Source organism: Hesperophylax consimilis, chromosome 8 (assembly GCF_061612785.1).
Source record: "Hesperophylax consimilis isolate HC1 chromosome 8, BYU_Hcon_1.0, whole genome shotgun sequence".
In the NCBI taxonomy this organism is placed as follows: domain Eukaryota; kingdom Metazoa; phylum Arthropoda; class Insecta; order Trichoptera; family Limnephilidae; genus Hesperophylax; species Hesperophylax consimilis.
This window is the reverse complement of record NC_142843.1, coordinates 37,426,711-37,447,826: the sequence shown is the minus strand read 5'-3', so window position 1 is coordinate 37,447,826 and position 21,116 is coordinate 37,426,711. Positions and strand designations below refer to the sequence as shown.

Genomic DNA, 21,116 nt, shown 5'->3' with positions numbered 1-21,116 from the left:
TTATGATGAGCTTATTACTAAAATCTTAAATGTTTCTAGAGGGATTCGAAGGGATGCAAGTTATTTATATTTAAGATTAATAAAAACAGGACCTTACCATTAAATATATTATGTAAAACGATAAGTACATTTTATTAAATGTAAAATGTTGTAAGATAAGCGGCAAGTACCAGATTTTATTTTTCTAGACGATGAATTAGTAACTTCCCGACGACTCCCTCACAAAAGATTAGAGATTTTATTAATGTATTCATAAGAATTAATTAAAATAAAAACACTCGCGAAAATTCAATTTCTGGCCAGATACACCAAAGTCGACCGCCAGTACTTCAAAACTCTGGATTGTGCGTAGTATATTTGTGTGCGCGTTGGTAAGGAGTTACTACGTATTGATTCAGACGCCGCCAAAGTTCCGGCCTGTAAGGTTGTGTGTCACCCGGCCCGTCGCTCCGGTCATTTCTTTTACGTATTTTTTTTATTTAATCAAACGATTACTTTGAAATCTATTAGTGAAATTTTCTGTTTTTTATAATTTAACTTCTTCCTCAAGTGAGTAAAGGTTTTTTTATATGTTTCACCAATATAAAAGAATTTATTTATTTATTTATCGTTTCTTTACATTGTATCTTTTTTTTAAGTTATAATTTTTAACCTCACTAGGACAAGCCTGTGTTGAGGTTAATAATTTTACAAAATATTTAAAAAAAAATAGTACAAAGATTATATGAGATTTAAAATAGTACAAATATTAAAAAAAATAATTCAAATATTAAGATAACAATATTGTTACATTGACGTTTCTGCGAATTGGATACCTACATGGTACCTAACGGCCTATTCATTACAATATAATGCTGTAAACATGTAGGGTGACCATGATATTTAATTGCAATAAAAATGTAACAAACTATTATTATTATTATTTTATTTTTTTCAACAGAGAAGAAAGAAAGATAGAAAAAAATTTACATTAAAAAAAGAAAAGGATGAAAAAATTAACTTATTCAAAATATTATGCCACAATTTAAAAGGACAAAGATGAAAGAATATGTTGGAAATCCTCGGATGGCAGAAATAATTTAACATTCTTTTTAAATGTACACAAGGAATTTGACGATTTAATGTGATCTGGAAGGCTATTAAATAAAAGTGGAGCCTGGTACAAATAATGTCTCTGCCCAAATGAGGATTTAGGGTGAATTGCCATAAAGTTCAGACCAGAGCCAATTCTTGTAGTACGAATTTGTTGCGTTCTTTTCGCAGAACTAATATTGTTAAAAAATCTGCATAACGTTTGTAGGATAAATAGTTGTTTTGAATTCATGATATTACATTCCTTATAAAGTAACTGTGTAGGATATGTAAATTTTTTCTTGTACATAACTTTGAGAATCAGTTTTTGGGCAATATTAAGTGGTTCTATTACAGTCTTCAGGCAGGAACCCCAGCACACTATATTATATGAAAGTAGGCACTGAATTATAGCAAAATACACTGTTTTTAATTTTTCCTTGTCTAGTACATGTCTGAGATCTTTAAAAATATAGATAAGTCTCCTAACTTTATTTACTAACATTTCGACATGATCATTCCACTTCAAAAATTTATCAATTTTTACCCCCAGGTATTTGAGGCTGTCTACACTTTCCAAGGGGTTGCAGTTACACGTTTGCACACAATTGTGAATAATCAAATTATGAGAGGTAGATGGCTGACTTTTATAAGAAATGCTAAAAGTGATGTATTTGGTTTTTTGTGTATTTAAAGTTAAAATATTATTACTCAGATAATTATTAACTACTCCTAAACCTGTATCACATTTTTCAAAAGTTTCACTCCAACTTTTACCCTCAAATATTAAGGCAGTGTCATCTGCAAAACTAACAATGTTACCTGGAATTTTTAGACTGCATAAATCGTTTATATAAATAAGAAATAATATTGGCCCGAGTACACTACCTTGTGGTACTCCAAATGAGATAGATTTACTATCGCTTAACATTTTATTTATTTCTACTTGCTGTGTTCTATCACTAAAGTAAGATCTGAACCAACCCATAGCTGTATTATTAATGCCTAAAGATAATAATTTCTTAAGAAGCAACTCGTGGGAAACCGTATCGAAGGCCTTTGATAAGTCTAAAAATACCGCTATAGCTTTGTTGCCATAGTCCAGTGCGCTTATAACTTTGGTCAATACCTTTAATATAGCATCACTCGTACTTCTGTTCTCTCTGAAACCAAATTGGCTGTCGGAGAGTATTTTGTATTTTTCTAAAAATGATACTAATCTCGACTTAGCCAGTCTTTCTATTATTTTTGAGAGAGTATTGAGCAAAGATATTGGTCTGTAATTATTAACATTTTCGTGATCTCCTCCTTTGAAAAGAGGTATAATCTTGGCATTTTTACAATGGGAAGGAAATATGCCATTCTTAAAACTAAGATTAACAATATGAGTTATAGGACCAGCTAATTCATAAACATGCTGTTTATACACCATTATACTTAAGCCATCGATACCACAGGAAAAAGACATTTTTAATTCATTTATAACTTTAGTAACTTCAAAAATGCTAGTAGTTTTAAATTCAAAACTATCTCCTGTAACTTGAGTACCAGGTTTAAAATTGTTAACAAGATTCATTTCGTTGGTTTTATTAGCACTGCACAAGTTTTTTGCGTATGTAGGACCAATATCACTGAAGAAGTTATTAACATGGTTGGTAATTATATGTGGATCCTCCTCCAATGAGATAGTTTTGTTATTGATTACTAATTTTTTTATGGACACTTGCTCCTTTTGAATATTTATGGCTTCCTTTATAATCTTCCACTGTTGCTTGTTATTACCGTTGACTTTATCCAGTTTCCTTCTGTAATACGTTTGCTTTGTATATTTTATAATTTTTGTACACCAGTTTCTGTATCTCTTATAATAAGCCAGCAGTTGAATATTATTAACATCTCCTCGACATTTGTTGTGCAGTTTGTCGCGGGTTCTAAGGCATTTGATAATTCCATCATTTATCCAAGGTTTTAAGTATTTGATGTTATGTTTTACACTTTGTACCGACGAGCAACTTTCCACGTGCATTTTTAAACATTTTACGAAGTTTTCAGTAGCTGAATTAACATCTTGCGATGATAGGACTGACTGCCAATTTAGCCTTCAAAAGATTGTTATTTATGACGGTTTTGATTTTTTCATTTTCCTTTGCTATTTTCTTTTGTCTAAAGCTCATAAATCTCAGCAATACCGCATCATGATCTGTTATGTCAGTAGTGAAGACAGCTCCCTGTGGTTCAAATTTAGATTTTACCATAATGTGATCGATGCAACTTGAAGCAGTAGACGAAACTCTTGTAGGTGAAATTATAATAGGCTTTAATCCGTGAAAAGCCAAAAGTGAGAGGTATTTTTGAGTTTTTATACTGTTCAAATCTAATGTATTAATATTTATATCACCACATAAAATGATTTCCTTATTTTGTATAGATGTAGAATCAAGTAGGACACTCAGTGATTCAAGGAAACTATCCATATGAGTCTGAAACGGAGATCTGTAAATGGCTATTAAACATATATTATTCGATATCTGCATTCTTAAGCAGTTTGCTCCGGGGAAAACAATTTCCTCAACAGTCGCCTGAACATTTTGTTTCACGTAGGCAACTACACCATCGTTTTGCAAATAGTTATTATTTGTATTGTAAACTGTGTATCCTGGGATGCTAGGTATATTGATCAAATTTTTTAGCCAAGCTTCTGTAAAAACTAATACCTCAGGACGATGTTCTATGCCATCAAGCATAGTTATGGTTTCATCAAAGTTTTTACTTAAACTTCTAATGTTTAAACAAACTAAAGAAAAGTTTGAATGTTTCAAAAAATTTTTGCAAGTAAATGAATCTTTAATAGTTAAATTAGGTTCTGTATTGTCATCCAAATCAATGTTTTTTCCTAAATCGATGTCCATTTTTAATATATTAAATATTGTCGGTGCCTTTTACCATACAACTTCTATATTCTATTGAGGTCATCTTCGTGTTTTAATTATTTAATTTTTTTTCCTTCATCTTCTTTCATTAGAATGGATCCATTTTTAAACCAAATATATTTTTATTTTAATTCTCTTCCCTTTAATTTGGCTTTCCAAAGCAGTTCTTTAAAATAAGGAGATAGCGATTCTCCTAGGAATATCATTTTCTCACGGTTTGAGATCACCTTTTTGTTTGCCAATAATTTTGATCTTGTTTCTGGATTTCTAATTTTTAAGAGAATTTTTTTCGGATGTCCTGGTCTTCTGTCATATTGTCTTATTGCTGATGTAATATCCTCTGTACTTATTTGGATATTAGCACTTTTTATTAGGTTTATAGCAGTTACTTTGGGATTTTCATCTGTCTTTTCCTCAATTCCTGTTATTTCAATACAGTTATCGAGGTTCGACTGTTCTAAACAAGCCAGTCTGGTTTCTAGATGTTTAATAATTTTACTTTTATTTGTCAAATCATTTTTTAAGCTTTCGACTTCTCCTTTAACTTCATTCATGGAGTCCAAACGAATTATTATGTCATCATACTTTTGACAAATAAATTCGGTAGTTTTTTGAAATTCAGTTCAATTAATTTTTTTTCAATGTTTTCGAGTATTTGGGTTTTGAGTTTCTCCAGTTTTGTGTCTACGAAAGACGCAAATTTAGTAAAAGTATCTTCTTCTGGGCTAGTGTCTTCGGAGGCAGTGTTCATTTTGTTTTTGGATCTTGTAAATGTATTTAGAGTATCTTGTTGTTGAGAGCTTGTTTTTTTGTTCGAACTCATGGTCACCCTTGCAGTAGTTTTGGTAGAAACAATAAGATGCGCAAGCGCCGTCAAAGCGAAACAAGCAAGCCGAATGGCCCGAGTTGCGAGAATGGCCAATCACAATAGATTCACTTATACAGTAAACAGATGTCAACTTCACCGTTACTATTTCGCGATGTTAATAATTTATAAATCACTTGAGTAATCTCGCTTCAACGCGCAAAATTCTTATCACAATTGATGCAGTGAACACATAGTTAATGTCGCAACTGACTCGAATTGAACCGTTCACCGATATACACAATTAAGCCAAGTTTTCAACGGGTCACTATTACTGTGTGCTACTTTGATTGTTGTCGTGTTGTCGATTGATAATAGCATTTACGCATTTAATAATGTATGAGAATACATTATTAAATGCGTGAATGTGTAGGCACTTGAGAAAAAAGATGACACTAAAGTATTGTCGTTATGTTATTATGTATCATTTCTAGCCCAAGTAGACTTTTTTACTATTAATCCTTTTTTTCACGACACTTGGCGAAGCGGCTGTCTGACCGGTTGTCACAACCAGCGGCACAGAATGTTATAGAGTGCCCCTTCACTAGAATCGTTTTCCTAGTTTTATTTATTTACGCCCTACTAGGCTTTTACATAAATTTCTAATTATACAGTCATGTTTGTTGTAACAATGGTATATCTAATAAATTATGGTAAAATAAAAGGAGTTTTTTACTAAGGAGTGGTATTCTCTTATATTTCAATAAAGTGTTTGTGAAGAGTTCGTTTCATTACTAATACTCCAGGGCAATTAGCGATTCGCGATCGTAATTATTCCGGTAGTCCCAATTTTTTTATATGTTTTATAAACTGGTCCCCTGATGTAAAATCTGAGTTTCCGACCTTGGCACACCTGTGCTCGCGCCGCCATTTTGAAAAAAAACCGGCCGAAATCGCTCCAAAATCTAGTTTTTCCAAAATATCTCATTCCCAATGCAAATTTCGGCTAAATTAGCTAAACAATTAAAGTAGAACATAAAATTACTTAAGACTTTTGTCTAAACAATTTTCTTCAATCTCTAATAGGTACCGAGGTAGAAAGTCGTAAAGGTGCGTATATTTTTGAAAAAACAAGTTTTTTGCGCGACTAGCTTTGGTTTTTTGTAATCTCGTTTCCAGTACAATTTTGTGAAAAAATTATTGATACTAATTTTGTAGAAAATAAAATTTCATAAAATAAATAGGTATATAATTTATGTGTTTTAACTCTAATACGTATCCAAGCTCTAATCCACCAAAACCAGTTAAATTACCCAACAACAAATTTTTGAAATTCGAAAGTTTTTTTTCCATAAAACAAAAACTCTCCATCGAAAGTTTTTCTCCATACAGACAATTAGACATATGTCACCTATAAAGTACCTGAAGTCATTCGAATATTAAAAAGAGTCATTAATCTTTTAAGTTTAGATTGTTAGATCATTTGTTGTAGATAGAATTGTGCAATTATCTCCCCAAGTTACTGCACTTACTTACGTTGAAATGATTTTCAAATTTAAGGTAAAATTGAACCAATTTATAATAAATCTCTTGGCTAATATATACTTACGTTTCAGTTAAATATGGGAAAACAGAAGACAAAAGGAGTTTTATACCGAACAAAATTACGGCACCAAGGAAAATGTTTAACGGAATGGAGAAGGTACTACTTAAATACACACATAAAAGTAGATCTTTGGGATACGTTTTTTACAGAACATAATTGTACAATGTCAGCTTAAATAATTTTATATATGTAGATATATACATATTGTAAGAAAGGTTTTTGGTGGTACGCCTGCTTGTTGAATGTGTAAGAGCGAGATGACTGATAGAGGTATAAAAGATGACGGATGCATCTGCTCGCTCTCTTTAACCAACCGACAGCTCAGAAGATAGACGTAGTCAATCCGAACTAAATTGTTAATAAACATTATAACCGAACACGCGTTCTAATTATTGGTATCCACCAAGTCTGTAAATAACAGTGGCGCAGCCTACGGAAATCGTAAATAACATCGATTAAAAGAATCAACGCGCGAGATTTCGCACGAAAAATATACGCGATACTGTCGAAAAAGTTCGGATTGCAACATATTGTTCGGGTCGGTAAGAAAAGGCCGGACCGAAATTATTCTTCACTGAAAGGAGTGAAGAAGAAGAAGCCACTGGAGCCAGCCAGCTTCTCGGAAGGGGGAAGCACGGAAGGGTCCAGGGCGTCAAGCGGCAGCATCTCCAAGGGTCAAAGGATCGGAGGGGTCCGGGCCACAAGAGTGGTCTGGGGCAGCCATCAGCAGCACCGAGGGTCAAGGATCGGTGTTACCAGGTCTTAGGAGCGGTCTGGGAAGAGCCATCAGCCAACAAGGGTCAAGGAGCGGTTTCCTGAGAGGGTCCAAGGAGCAGATTGGAGAGCGGAGAAATCTTTGGGAAGTTTTTTTCTGTTTTTCTTTTCTGTCTTGCGGGTACCTTCTGGGCAGAGGAAGCATGGAGTCAGGATTGGGGTCCTTCAGTTTGCGTGACGGAAACTGGGAGAACTTCAAGGTCCGTCTCGAGCAGTACCTCCTTGTGAATGATGAAAAGTACGCATCGGATGTTAAAAAAAGAGCTATTTTCCTAAATGCTTTGCAAGATGATTGTTTTTCTCTACTGGTAAATTTGTGCATTCCAAAAAAAGTAACAGAGGTTGATTTAAAAGATTTGATATCTAAGCTCAATGAATATTGTTGTACGACAAAATGTTTTTTTGAAGAAAGATCACAGTTTTATTCAGCTAAACAAAGGAATGACGAATCAGTTCGCGATTTTGCTGTTCGTTTAAAATCTCTTTCTAGCAATTGCAAATTCGGAAATAGTTTATCAGAGAAATTAAGAGATTTCTTTGTATTAGGTTGTAAACCCGGTAAGATTAGAGAAAAATTATTTCTCGATAGTGAGTCATATACTTTCGAAAAATGTGTGCAAGTAGCAGAATGTATTGAACTTGTAGCTTCAACTCAATCTCAATCAGCTGATAACAGAGTTGTAGCTAATTTAAAAGTCGGCGGAGGTCGTGTCTCACCTAATACGCATGTGAAAAAGAGAGATGGATATAGTTTCAAGCGAAGCAGTAGTAATAATCGTGCGCGATCGCCGGTTCATCAAGTTACAAAGCGTAATTGTACGGTTTGTGGTTATAATAATCACACGGCGGTAGAATGTAGATTCAAAAATTATGTATGTAAAATTTGTGGTACTAAGGGTCACTAAGCAAAACAGTGTAAAAAGGTAGCAACACGTAAAAACGTGAATATTTTGTTATCGGATGGAATGGTTGGTGATGTACTAAGTATTGAGCCATATTATATAGAAGTTTCACTCGACGGAATAAATAATAAGTTCATGGTAGATTCTGGAGCATTTTGTAGCGTAATTCCCGAAGAGTGTTATTTCAATAAATTCAGCAGTATTGAGTTATTGCACGAAAACGTGAGCTTACGGAGTTTTGACAATACGCTCATTGGTGTGGTAGGTACTTTCACACCGATACTAGAGTATAACGGTTTACGACACCGACTCAAAATTATTGTCGTCCGTAGTTCGTCTCTATCGATTTTAGGACGTGATTTCATGAATCTCTTTAACGTGGGAATAACTGGGATCGTTAATTGTGTAAAACAAAATACATTAAAGGAGCGTTTAGTAAAAAAAATTCCAGAAGTTTTTACGGATAAAATAGGAAAGTTTAACAAGTACGAAGTGAATTTAACCTTAAAAGTTTCTGCCGTTCCGATATTTCGTAATCACAGGGTAATGCCGTTTGCTTTGAAGGAAAAAGTTGAAAGAGAATTAAATAATTTACTTTCTAACGGTATTATAGAACAAGTTCAATATAGTGATTTCGCGAGTCCAATCGTGCCAGTTATTAAGAAAGATTATTTTTATAAGCAATAATTGTTCGCCTGAAACACTCATCCACATTGAAAAAATCTCCTGATAAAAAATACATGACGCCAACGGGACACGAACCCGTGTCCATTCGATTTCCGGTCGAAAGCTCTGACCACTGAGCTATGGGGGCTTATTTCTTACCCGAGAAAATATTCAATATATGCTAGTGTTTCATTCAACAATTACTGCTTTTTACATTTTTTCACCTGAGAACAACCAACTTTATTTTTATATGAGAAAGGCATTGTAAGTGCTAAATCTCTCACTAGATGGCGTTGATACAAACTGTATACATTTTTTTATTTTATTTTTTTTTTTTAGGTGAAATACTTGGACTTGTCAAATATTAATTATTATTTTTTTGATAAATTAATGTTTTTTTAAAGACAAGATTTTATTTATGCATAGCACAAAGGATAACAATTATTTTTATAAGCAATAAAAATAATTGTTATAATTGTCATGTATTTTTTATCAGGAGATTTTTTCAATGTGGATGAGTGTTTCAGGCGAACAATTATTGCTTATAAAAATAATTATTATCCTTTGTGCTATGCATAAATAAAATCTTGTCTTTAAAAAAACATTAATTTATCAAAAAAATAATAATTAAGAAAGATGGTAGCATTAGATTATGTGATGATTATAAATCTACAATAAATAATCAGTTATTAATTGACAAGTATCCGTTACCTAGAATTGAGGAATTATTGACCAAAGTGAATGGAGGCAAGGTTTTTGCTAAAATTGATCTAAAATCCGCATATAACCAGTTTGTTTTGAAAAAGGAGTGTAGACGTTTCACAACAATCAATACCCACTTGGGATTATTTCAATATAAACGGTTAGTGTTTGGGTTATCACCAGCGCCGGCAGCTTTTGCTAAAGCAATGGCAAATTGTTTATCAGGTTTACGGAACATGACGTTCTACTTGGATGATATTATTGTGATAGGAGAAGATGAAGTCGACTTAGAAAAAAACGTGTGTCTCGTTTTAGAGAGGTTAAAAAGTTGTAATTTAACGGTGAATAGTGAAAAGTGTGAATTCAATTTAAAAGTTATTGAGTTTTTAGGTTATAAAATAAGTGAGCAAGGGATTCAACCGTGTCAGCGGAATAAAGAAGCCATTTTAAACGCGTCAGCGCCTAGTGATTTAAATAAATTGAGAAGTTTGTTAGGTATGGTTAGTTATTATCGTAATTTTATTCCAAACATGGCAGAGATATTGTCACCATTATACGATTTACTTAAAAAAGATGTTAAGTTTCAATGGAGTACGGAACAAGAAAACAGTTTTGCGATGATAAAAAAAATATTAACTTCGGATAGGATTTTAACGCATTTCGACGAGAATATTCCTGTGAAACTTGTCACGGATGGAAGTATGAATGGAATCGGAGCAACGTTAATCCACGTATTTAAGAATGGCGTAGAAAGACCAATAGGGTTCGCAAGCAGAACTTTAAATAAAGCGGAAAAGAATTATTCGATTTTGGATATTGAAGCAACAGCTATAATTTTTGGGATTAAGAAGTTTTATCAATATTTTTACGGCAGAGAATTTATTTTAGCTGTAGATAACCAGCCTTTGGTCAGAATTTTCGGTCAGAATAGAGAAATTCCTAAGATTGCGGCGTCAAGATTACAGCGTTATGCAGTTATGTTAGGATCGTTCAATTTTACGATTGAATACGTAAAGTCGAAAAATAATTGTTCAGACTTTCTGAGCAGGTGTCCAATTGAAAAGGTTAGCTGTGAAGATAATATAGAGTCTGGTTACATTAATTATTTTGAAAATAACGGTTTTAATTTGTCTTTAGACGTGATAAGAAATGAGACCGAAAAGGACGAAATTTTAAGTCAAGTAAAACAATTTCTTATCGAGGGTTGGCCAGCATCAGTAAAAAAGGCACAAAATGTTAATTTTATTAGAGTTTTCTGGGAAAAAAGGTTAGAATTGTCATTGATAAATGGGTGTATTTTATATCAACATAGAGTTTTTATTCCCGAGTCTTTAAGACAAGAAGTTTTAAAGATGTTACACAGATCTCATTTAGGGGTTTTTAAAACTAAAGGCATTGCAAAAAGCTTTGTCTGGTGGCCAAAAATTAATCAAGATTTGGAGAAAATAACAGAAAATTGTAGAGATTGTTTAGAAATTAAACCAGAATCACAAAAGAGTTCATTAGCAGTATGGCCTTATGAACCTGAAGTATGGTTCAGGGTGCATATTGATCATGGTAGCTTACATAATAAAAACTTTTTAGTGGTGGTAGACTCTTCTTCGAAGTGGATCGAGTGTCTGGAAGTAAACAGTCTGTCTTCAAAAGAAAATATTGAAGTACTTCATAGATTATTTTCACAATTTGGTTTTCCAGCAACTTTAGTTAGTGATAATGGTACGTGTTTTTGTTCTGAGGAGTTTGAAAATTTTTGTAAGAAAAATGGGATGGAACATATCACTAGTCCAGTTAACCACCCGAGTAGCAATGGGCAAGCTGAGAATGCTGTTAAAACCTGTAAACATTTTCTTAAAAAATTTGTAAAAATAATAGATTTCCTTCAGATTATAAAGAAAAGTTAGGTAACTTTTTAACAGACTATAGAAATACCGTTCATGCAACAACAGGGTGTGAACCATCTGTATTATTATTGGGAAGGAAAATTAGAACAGTATTTGACTCTCTGATTCCTAGGAAGGTTGATGAAAGAACGAATAGTTCAGGTTCTACTCGACAACACGAAGTAAAGCAAAAGGTTATTCAGAGTCAAGTCAATCAGAAAAGACAATATAAGGGTAGAAATAAGTCAGATTTGAATGTAGGTCAGAAAGTGATGACTAGAGATTTCAGAGCTCAGGGTAATAGGTTATGGGTCCCTGGGGTTATTGTTGAAAAAAAAGGTAGCAAAATATATTTCATAAAAATTAACAAGTCTAATATGGTGTGGAAAAGACATTTAGACCAGATAAAAAAATTACATGTTTCTTTGCAGGAGGGAGATAAGCCGGAAGTCGGTACGTCTGACACAATGGAACTGTCGACGGATGAAGTTAATCTCTCAGGTATGTTACGTAATAGAAGTGACTCTAATACTGTTTCTCCATGTTTCAGGTCTAACCCATGGCAGGGAAGACTTCGTCCAAGATGAGGGTACTTCGCAGTCCAGGAGGAGTGGACGGACGACGAGACAAGAGAAGGGAAACAGAAAGAAACGCGGCATGTGATAGTTAATTTTATTAAAAAAATATGTGTGTTAATTGTTTAGAAAATCAAATATATAAAATAAAATTGTAATGTGAATATGTAGTAATAGGGTATAATATATGTAGATAGGGGCATTCAATTTTAGTAGGGGAGGATGTAAGAAAGGTTTTTGGTGGTACGCCTGCTTGTTGAATGTGTAAGAGCGAGATGACTGATAGAGGTATAAAAGATGACGGATGCATCTGCTCGCTCTCTTTAACCAACCGACAGCTCAGAAGATAGACGTAGTCAATCCGAACTAAATTGTTAATAAACATTATAACCGAACACGCGTTCTAATTATTGGTATCCACCAAGTCTGTAAATAACACATATATTATATACGCAGTCGATAAACTTCTGAGCATATTGAATTTGGAGTATAAGAAGTAAATTAATTTTGATTTCCGGTGACATATTTTTATTTTTACCGAAATGCATTTTTTACACCAAATAAGCTCAGGAATTGTTGGTGAAAGTTTGTCGGGCATGTCTTTATACATCTCTAAATAATTTGAGAATAGAGACAGTATAAATAATTAACAATATTTCTCATTTTAGGAAAAATTCCGCAAGACTTCATCCAGATAATGTTGCAAATAATAAAGAAAATACGAGTATTGTGTTAAACGCTATACCGACACTCAACATGGTAATTTTTTCACAATTTCTGTAAATATAAAGTAAATAATATTAATTTTATATGATTAAATAAGCGCTCTAAGAAAAATAACAAAAACTGACATTATTTTTCAGCACGGACCAGAGATGAATGAACCCAGAGGCGGATTAACTGTTGAGAGCGCCCTAGGCAAGCACCTCATCGGCGCCCCTCTAGCGACCACATATTATACATTTTAACAAGTACCTAAAGTAGCCGAATTTGTAGTTAGGTGGGTTTTACGTGAAAATAAAAATTTCGTGGGAGGGGGGGGGGTGGCTAGAGAATTTCAAGAAAATAAAATTTGTCCCGAAAAAAAAAATTCATGGGGGGGGGGGGTGGTGGCTAGAGAATTGTTTAAAATTGATGTTTTTACGTGAAAATTATGTTTTTAACTTGACTCTGAAGTAGCCCGACCAGTCGCCTTTTAGATTTTTTCAGCGCCGATTCTCGTTCTGAGTAGCCTAAATGGCGATATATCGCCCTCGTTGGCAACACTGCCAGCTATCTTTTTTTTACATACCAAGTTTCATCACAATCGGTTCAGTAGTTTTTTTGCATGAAGAAGTAACATATACCTATACAAACACACACATATACAGTTTCGCAGTTATAATATTAATAGGGATAATTAATAAAACATAAAAAATTTAAATGATCAATTATTTATGTAAAGGAATAAGTACTCACTAATAAGTACCTACCTAGAAATGCCTAGGATCCCTTTGTGTTTAAATTACGAATTTTATTTTATGCACTTTTCAAATGTCACTTATGTGTTATCTTGGTTACACTTAAACAGCATTTATTTATGAACAGCATTGTGTACTCGCTATGTGGCTGACTGAGTGACTAATAAAAATAATGTAATTTTTTAATATAAAAAAGGACGACAAATAAACTTTAAATGTCGTTTCTTTGTACTTCAGAGCAACGCATTGTTTTATTTGTCTTATAAAACGATATTTTTAGTGAAGAAAAATGGAAAAGTTACGATTCACATTTACAGTGTTAGCAGCATTGGGTGGAAAAACCGGTGTGAACTGCATAACTTCAATCGAGTCACCCGATGAACATTTATTTGATATTCCTGATGATTTGAAACTTGCAAGAAAACACACCGCCATAACAACTACGGACGTTTTTACTAAAATTCAGAATTCTCTAAAGAAAAAACATCAAACACGGAAAATATTTATTAACCGGTATTTCAATGGAAGATGCTCCAAGGAACTAGCATCATTGATCCCCTCGGCACCGGTGCATAGTCGGGAAACACACCAAACGCGCGCCCAACATATGTACACGGTTGACATTTGTCATGTGACAAATGTAAAACGGGTTGCTTCTACGACTCGTTATTGTGTTCAACAGCTCGACTGTGGAACGATTTGCCGGGCTTTGTGTTTCCTCCTTCCTACAACATGGGTCTCTTCAAGACCCACGTTCACTCCTTCCTCTCCTCAAAAAGACCCTCCACACAGCATCTTCAAAAATGACAGAGGCCCTGAGGGAAATTATTTTCCTCAGAGCCTCTTGTGTTGGGTTAGTGTAAAAAAAATATAGGAATTACCTTAACTTTTGAGTTTTAACTTTAAGTTTTAATTTTAACTAAATTTGAGGAAAATTTACTTAGATGAAGGTGGGAATTTACAATTTGGTGAACAATACCTGGACGAAATTAAACATGATACAAGACTTTCTGAAAATAATAATAGTAAGGGTAGTGAAAATAAAAATCTAGGAAAAACAGCAGAAAGATTTTTACTCGAAAAGTTTTCAGGAAAAACATCAAGTGTTAACCAATGGATCAATGATTTATTTATTTATTGTTTGAAACACTTACAGAGTGTTAACTTATTAAATTATTACATTAATATTATTGCGTGGGAATGTGCACAGATATTAACACTCCAATAAAAAATGTTCACAGCATGCGTAAACAAGGTTCAGTTGTTACTAGGCGAAGATGCTAGTAGTGAGAAAAAACAGAAATAATAATAATCAAAAAGAAATATAAAACATGAATATAAAACACGAATATAAAACATGAAATATAAAATATAGTGAGTGTACAGAGAAAGATGAGGAAGAAAAAAAGGAGAATAATAAAGCTAATAACTGTTATTAACAAATTATAACTGTTCTCCATGACATATTATGGTAGAAGATTGTTAATTTGTTTTTTAAAATGTGACTCCTTAAATTAGGTATGTCTATTAGGAACTTTAATATGTATATATTTTTTTTAACCTTACTTATTCACATTTCTTTGTACATATAATGTATAATAGAAAATAGTATATAATAACATAATATAAAATAACAAATTGTATGTAATAACATAATAAGAAAACAAGAAATGAAAACCCACTAAGGCACTGCCTGAGTGTGGGTAATATTAAAACAAAATATTATATTTCCAAGTACCCAAAGTATAAAATAGACTTAAAAAAACATAGTATAAAAAGTTAGTATTACAAAGGTAGAATAAGTGAAAAAGGTTTTTTCAGCTATTATAAAAATATGACAGACAGAAAACAGATTTTGAGTTTTTTTTTTTTTTAGTTATTATAAAAAATAAATAAACAGAAAACATATTGTACTACAGTATAGAAAGTTACATAAAGTGAGTTGTAGAAGGATGGATAAATTTATAGAAAAAGCGTTTCAATATCTACATTATGCAACCATAATTTTACCTCTTTTACATATTTTATCATTTTATTTGTCATTTGAGTTTGTAGTGGTAGAAGGTTAAATGTACGAGGACCAATGAAACTGCTATGTGTCTGCAATAATTTAGTATTGGTTTGTGGGGTGTAAAATATATTATTTATTCTTTTGCTCATTCTGTTTTCATTTATTTCGAAATTATTTTTGTTTTTAAAGACATATTTCAAAGTTTGTAATATAAATAATTTACGTATATTAAGTATTTTAGTTTCTTTGTATAATAAGTTGGTCGAGAATGTTTTATTTTTGTTAAATATTACTTTATTTATGTGTTTTTGAATTATATTGCTGAGACAATTAGTGGTAAGAAGTTTATTAAGAATCCTTACTAATATTATTATAAACGCAAAAGTTTGTATGGATGGATATATGTATGTTTGTTACTCTTTCACGCAAAAACTACTGAATGGATTTTAATAAAACTTTACAATAATGTAGCTGATACATCAGAATAACATAAAGGCTATTTATTTATAAAGCTATCTATTTTTCATATATTACAAATAATTATTTTTTAATAGAAAATGTAAAAATTTGAGAATGACATTTTCGCGGGAACGGGTGGGAAAAGGTGGAGGGGGTAATGGGTACCGTATGTTGGGGGGGGGGGGTTCGCTCTCAAGGGGTGGGGGGGTGGAGGAGGGAGTGGGTACCGTGTGAGAGGGGGGTGGGGTCGCTGGAAACAATGTATTTATTTAATGGCATTGCAACGCATGCCGGGAACTCGCTAGTAATTTTATATAAACATATTAAGTCAGCAAATTGTCTTCTTTTTTCCAATGTTGTAAAATTAAAGTGTTGTAGTCGTTCCTCATAAGATTTGAGTGAGACATTTAATCCAAGTTTAAATGATAACAGTCTTAAGAATTTTTTTTTTTGCACAGATTCAATAGTTTTAGAATATTCCAAATAATGTGGGTTCCAGATAACACTTTTTGCACAGATTCAATAGTTTTAGAATATTTCAAATAATGTGGGTTCCAGATAACACTCCCATATTCCAATTTGCTTCTGACCAACGAGTTGTATAAGGTTATAATGGATTGGGGGTGTTTAAATGGTTTCGATATTCTATGAATGAATCCAATCATTTTCAATGATTTACTTATAATACCAGTGATGTGTACATCAAATTTATGATTTTGAGAATGAATGTACACGTTTCGAGATATTAAAGGAGACAGAAAAAATTGAGGTTTTAAAGTATTTACTTGAAAAACAGTGCCTAGATTGGTACACTCGTATGTTAATAAAATGTACATTAAACGCACGATGAGCAATATGGAAAACATTTTTTTGTGAAACATACGGAAACAAAGGTTGGTCACAAGTTAAATATGCATTTGCATTTAAATTTCAAGCAGGTCAATTACGGGAATTAAATTTAAAAATTGGTATATACTAATCACAAAAAAAATTAAACATCTCTGCGTCTACATTTTTGTTTTGCGAAGTTGTCAATAACATCGTCATAGTTTAAAGAGAGCAGTAATTTAGATTCAATGTTAAGTATGGCTAACGAATTTAATCTCCTGTCTGTCATGGTTGAGTGAAGATAATTTTTCACTCTCTTTAGACAGGAAAAACTCCGCTCGCCACTGCAATTGCTGACTGCCGTCGATACGCACATTCTTAAGGCTATGTCAATGTTTGGATAAATTGTTTCAAGTTCTTTTTTTCTTAGAACCTGTAAAATCGCTTTGGTTGTTCGGGGCAGATCTCCATCTCGAGCTATCGTTCTTAAATAAGAACGTAGATGGATACATTCATCAACAAAGCACTTTTCTAAATCACTAGAATATATTGTTACTAACATACTAGCACTATTTTGAACTTCTTCGGTGTTCAAATTGACCAAATTGCTTAAAAACGAAAATTTGGTATAAAAATTGCTGTACGCTTCTCGTCTCTTTTGAAGTTCAACGACAAGTCTGTCTATAATTACTAAATATACTGTCACTCTAAATGTTTCCCGACCAGATAATGAAAAAGTAATATCTTCGGCAGATTCATCTGCTGTGAGTTTTCTCTTCCGTATCCTCTTGATGTCCTTTTCATATTCTCTGACTAATGCGAATTCTAAGGCTTGCTCTTCATATTTATTAAAATTTTCCCTTTCTGAAGAAATTATTAGAATCAGACTGTCATACATTTGAATAACTGTACAAATATCAATATCAACGGACTGTAATTTTTTATTGGTTTTATTCATGTAAACTAAAATAAAACCCCAAAACACGATCATGAAAGCAGTTTCTAGTCGTTCTAATTTCAATCTTATGCCTTTAGCTTCACATACAACAGAACGTTTTGCTCTGTATTGCTCTCGATAGCAATTAAAGCATTGCAACTTTCTGGAAATGACTCTTTCAAACTTTTGCAAGCATCTGCTCGAGCTGACCAGCGTGTGTCAGATGGATTTTTGACAGTAGTTTTATTTTTTTTATCATTACCTAGGATTATTTGTGCTTGTAGAGTTTGCCATCTTTGAGTTAAAGCTGTAAAAAATGTGTAGATTTCTTGAAGGAGACCAAAGAACCAACAAGCTTCTTGAGCGCATTCAGCGGCACATTCACCCACTAGGTTAAGCGAATGTGCAGAGCAGGGTATATATTCTGCTAGGGGACATAGTTCTTTTATTTTGGCCTGTAATCCATTGTAAATGCCTGACATATTTGCGGCATTATCATACGACTGGCCTCTACAGTCTAATATATTAATTTCAATCATGTCCAATGTTTTAATAATAGCATTTGCTATGTCTTGTGATTTGTGACCGACATTTGCGATAAACTTAAGAAAACGTTCAACGGGCGTACCGTCGCGTCGGTTTGAATGTATCGGATCACGAAAAATATGATATCGGAAAGTTAATTGGTCAATGTGGGAAATATCTGGTGTTGAATCCACTATTATTGAATAATATTTTGATATCTTGATTTCATGTTTTATTTGTGTTAATATTTTGTTTGCCATCAATTCAATAAATTCGTCACACGTTGTAGAACTTAAGTAATTGGTATATCCCTTTCCCTTGCCGCCATATTGAGCAATATGTTTACTTAAAAACGGATCAAACTCCGCTATGAGTTCCAGCGTCATTAAGTAATTTCCGTTATGAAGAGAGCCAAGTTTTTCGTCATGTCCTCTAGAAGGTAAACCACGCGATGCTAAAGATTTTACAGTGGCAACCACTCGTTTTAAAACTTCACGCCAATAAGTCATCTCTTCTAGAAATTGAGCGGCGAGCTCATGATCGACACGACCGTCAATGTTAGATCTACGTTGCAAGCTCAAAATACATGTTTTATGTTCACATGAGTTTTCGTGGCTTTCTAATCTATTCGATGCGTTCTTCCAATCATTAAAACCAACATCTTGTTTTCCAAAACTAGTTCCACCACCGAATAATAAACAAGGTCCACAATAAACTTTACCTGTGCTTGGAGAGTAAATAAGCCATTTCCTTGGAAGTTTTTCTCTATTTAACTACTTTCTTTCAAACATTGTTTTTGTTAAAGAACGTGAGATTTTATCTTCATATATTCTCTTACTCAATGAAAAATCTGCATTTTGATTTTGATTAAATCCATTAATTGCAATGTATTCTTGTGTTTCGTTATTGATATCCCACTTGACTGGGTCACATCCCACGATAAACAGTCTATTTTGCGACTGCCTCACAACTTCTACGGCTGACGGAGTAGGCAGCATGGACAAATCGTGTTGTTTAGAACTAGTAGGAATTTCACATTGAATAGACTCGGTAGAAGACGCACTGTGAATTGCGTTAGAAAATTCCGAATCATCACTTTTTAATTTAGAAAAAAATGTCTCAATATGTTTCGTATGCTTATTGATATTTTGATTTTTTTCTTCTTTTTCCTTAGCCTTCCTTTTATAAGCTGCACCACTAGGTTTCTTCTTCAATTCACTCATTATTTGGGTAATGAACTAAAACGCAATGTACTAATTAATTCACACAAATACCGCTGCTAGTACGTAATCAATAGAAGCGCGCGTAACCGGCGACATCCAAACTGAAAGTGATGAGTGTGACTGTCACCCCGTCATCCGTTCGGAAGTCTGGTGCCGGCCGCTTAGCCCCTGCCCCCGCTGCGCCCTTTGCCCTGCAATCTAGCAACGCCCGCGAACGAATCCACGAGCGAGCGGTCTTCTATTAAAAAATCATGCGATGGAGGCATGGAGGAATAATCAAGAAGGCGAGTATGCTTTGGAAGCTCTGCATCTCTACAGAAGTAAATAATCTTTTATATTGTGTAAGCAGGTGCATACTTACATACAAAATTAAGTTTATATATATATTTTTTTTAATTCTAGGGGCGCCCGCCGGCGCCCCTTTGTAACTGGCGCCCCTAGGCACGTGCCTACTTTGCCTTAGGGTTAATCCGCCACTGAATGAACCTGAAAAGTTTTCACTATTTGCTGGCTCTAGTTCTTATGACACTAACGTGCATGCCGTTTCCAGCCCCTTATAGCTAGGTCTGACGCAGGCATGACGATTGTTGTCAACTTATATGTTCTCACAACAATAATAATTGTTGAAGAAAAATAAAATTAAGGAATGAAATTTAAAACACTTTACCTCTGTTTCAATTTTTGGCCTGGTTTTGGTGGATTAGAGCTTGGATACGTATTAGAATTAAAACACATAAATTATATACCTATTTATTTTATGAAATTTTATTTTCTACAAAATTAGTATCAATAATTTTTTCACAAAATTGTACTGGAAACGAGATATTTACAAAAAACCAAAGCTAGTCGCGCAAAAAACTTGTTTTTTCAAAAATATACGCACCTTTACGACTTTTTACCTCGGTACCTATTAGAGATTGAAGAAAATTGTTTAGACAAAAGTTGTAAGTAATTTTATGTTCTACTTTAATTGTTTAGCTAATTTAGCCGAAATTTGCATTGGGAATGAGATATTTTGGAAAAACTAGATTTTGGCGCGATTACAGCCGGTTTTTTTAAATGGTGGCGCGAGCACAGGTGCGCCATGGTCGGAAATTCAGATTATACATCATGGGATCAGTTTATAAAACATATAAAAAAATTGGGACTACCGGAATAATTACGATCGCAACCCCCTTTTTGGCGCTATGTGTACTGGCCTATAATACGGAATCCCCAAATATATCGACAACATTCTCACATTTATAACCCAGATAACATGTAGGTACGTTTATCATCAACAAATCAATACAAAAACCGACCAATATCATATAACAACAAAGGCAAAGGCATATGGCAACAAAGAAAAAAAGAACAGGTATCCGCTAGTAAGCAGGGTGAAAAAAATCAAAGGCAGAATAAAGAACACAGAAAAAATGTGCAATTAATGCTTGCTTCTAGACTCAGCAATATACCACCTCTATCTATATTACAGCAGGTAATTTATACACTTGTATATACCCGTCTATACGTACTTATACGCTCGTGTGTATAATGCCAAAATTTGATTGAAAAGTGAATTAACATAATGTTTCTAATATTGTTTTTATTTCATCACGAAAATACTTAATATATCAATAATCCGATGCCGAAAGGACCGATTTCACCGGAGAAAAATTCTGAGCAAGTAATAACTGATTTAAACATATAATTTTATTATGAACGTATTGAAGTCGTAAAAAATTTTCAAATACATATTTCCCATACATATTGTTTTCAATTG

The 21,116-nt window shown here is 33.4% G+C and overlaps 1 protein-coding gene and 1 pseudogene across 1 annotated transcript in view; one reads left to right on the top strand and one right to left on the bottom strand.

The window, feature by feature from the left end:
- LOC149421998 (uncharacterized) overlaps nucleotides 1–21,116 on the bottom strand; it is a 130,476-nt gene that overhangs the window by 95,722 nt on the left and 13,638 nt on the right. The gene's annotated exons all lie outside the window — the stretch shown is intronic.
- Nucleotides 13,504–17,998, top strand: LOC149421999 (uncharacterized; annotated as a pseudogene).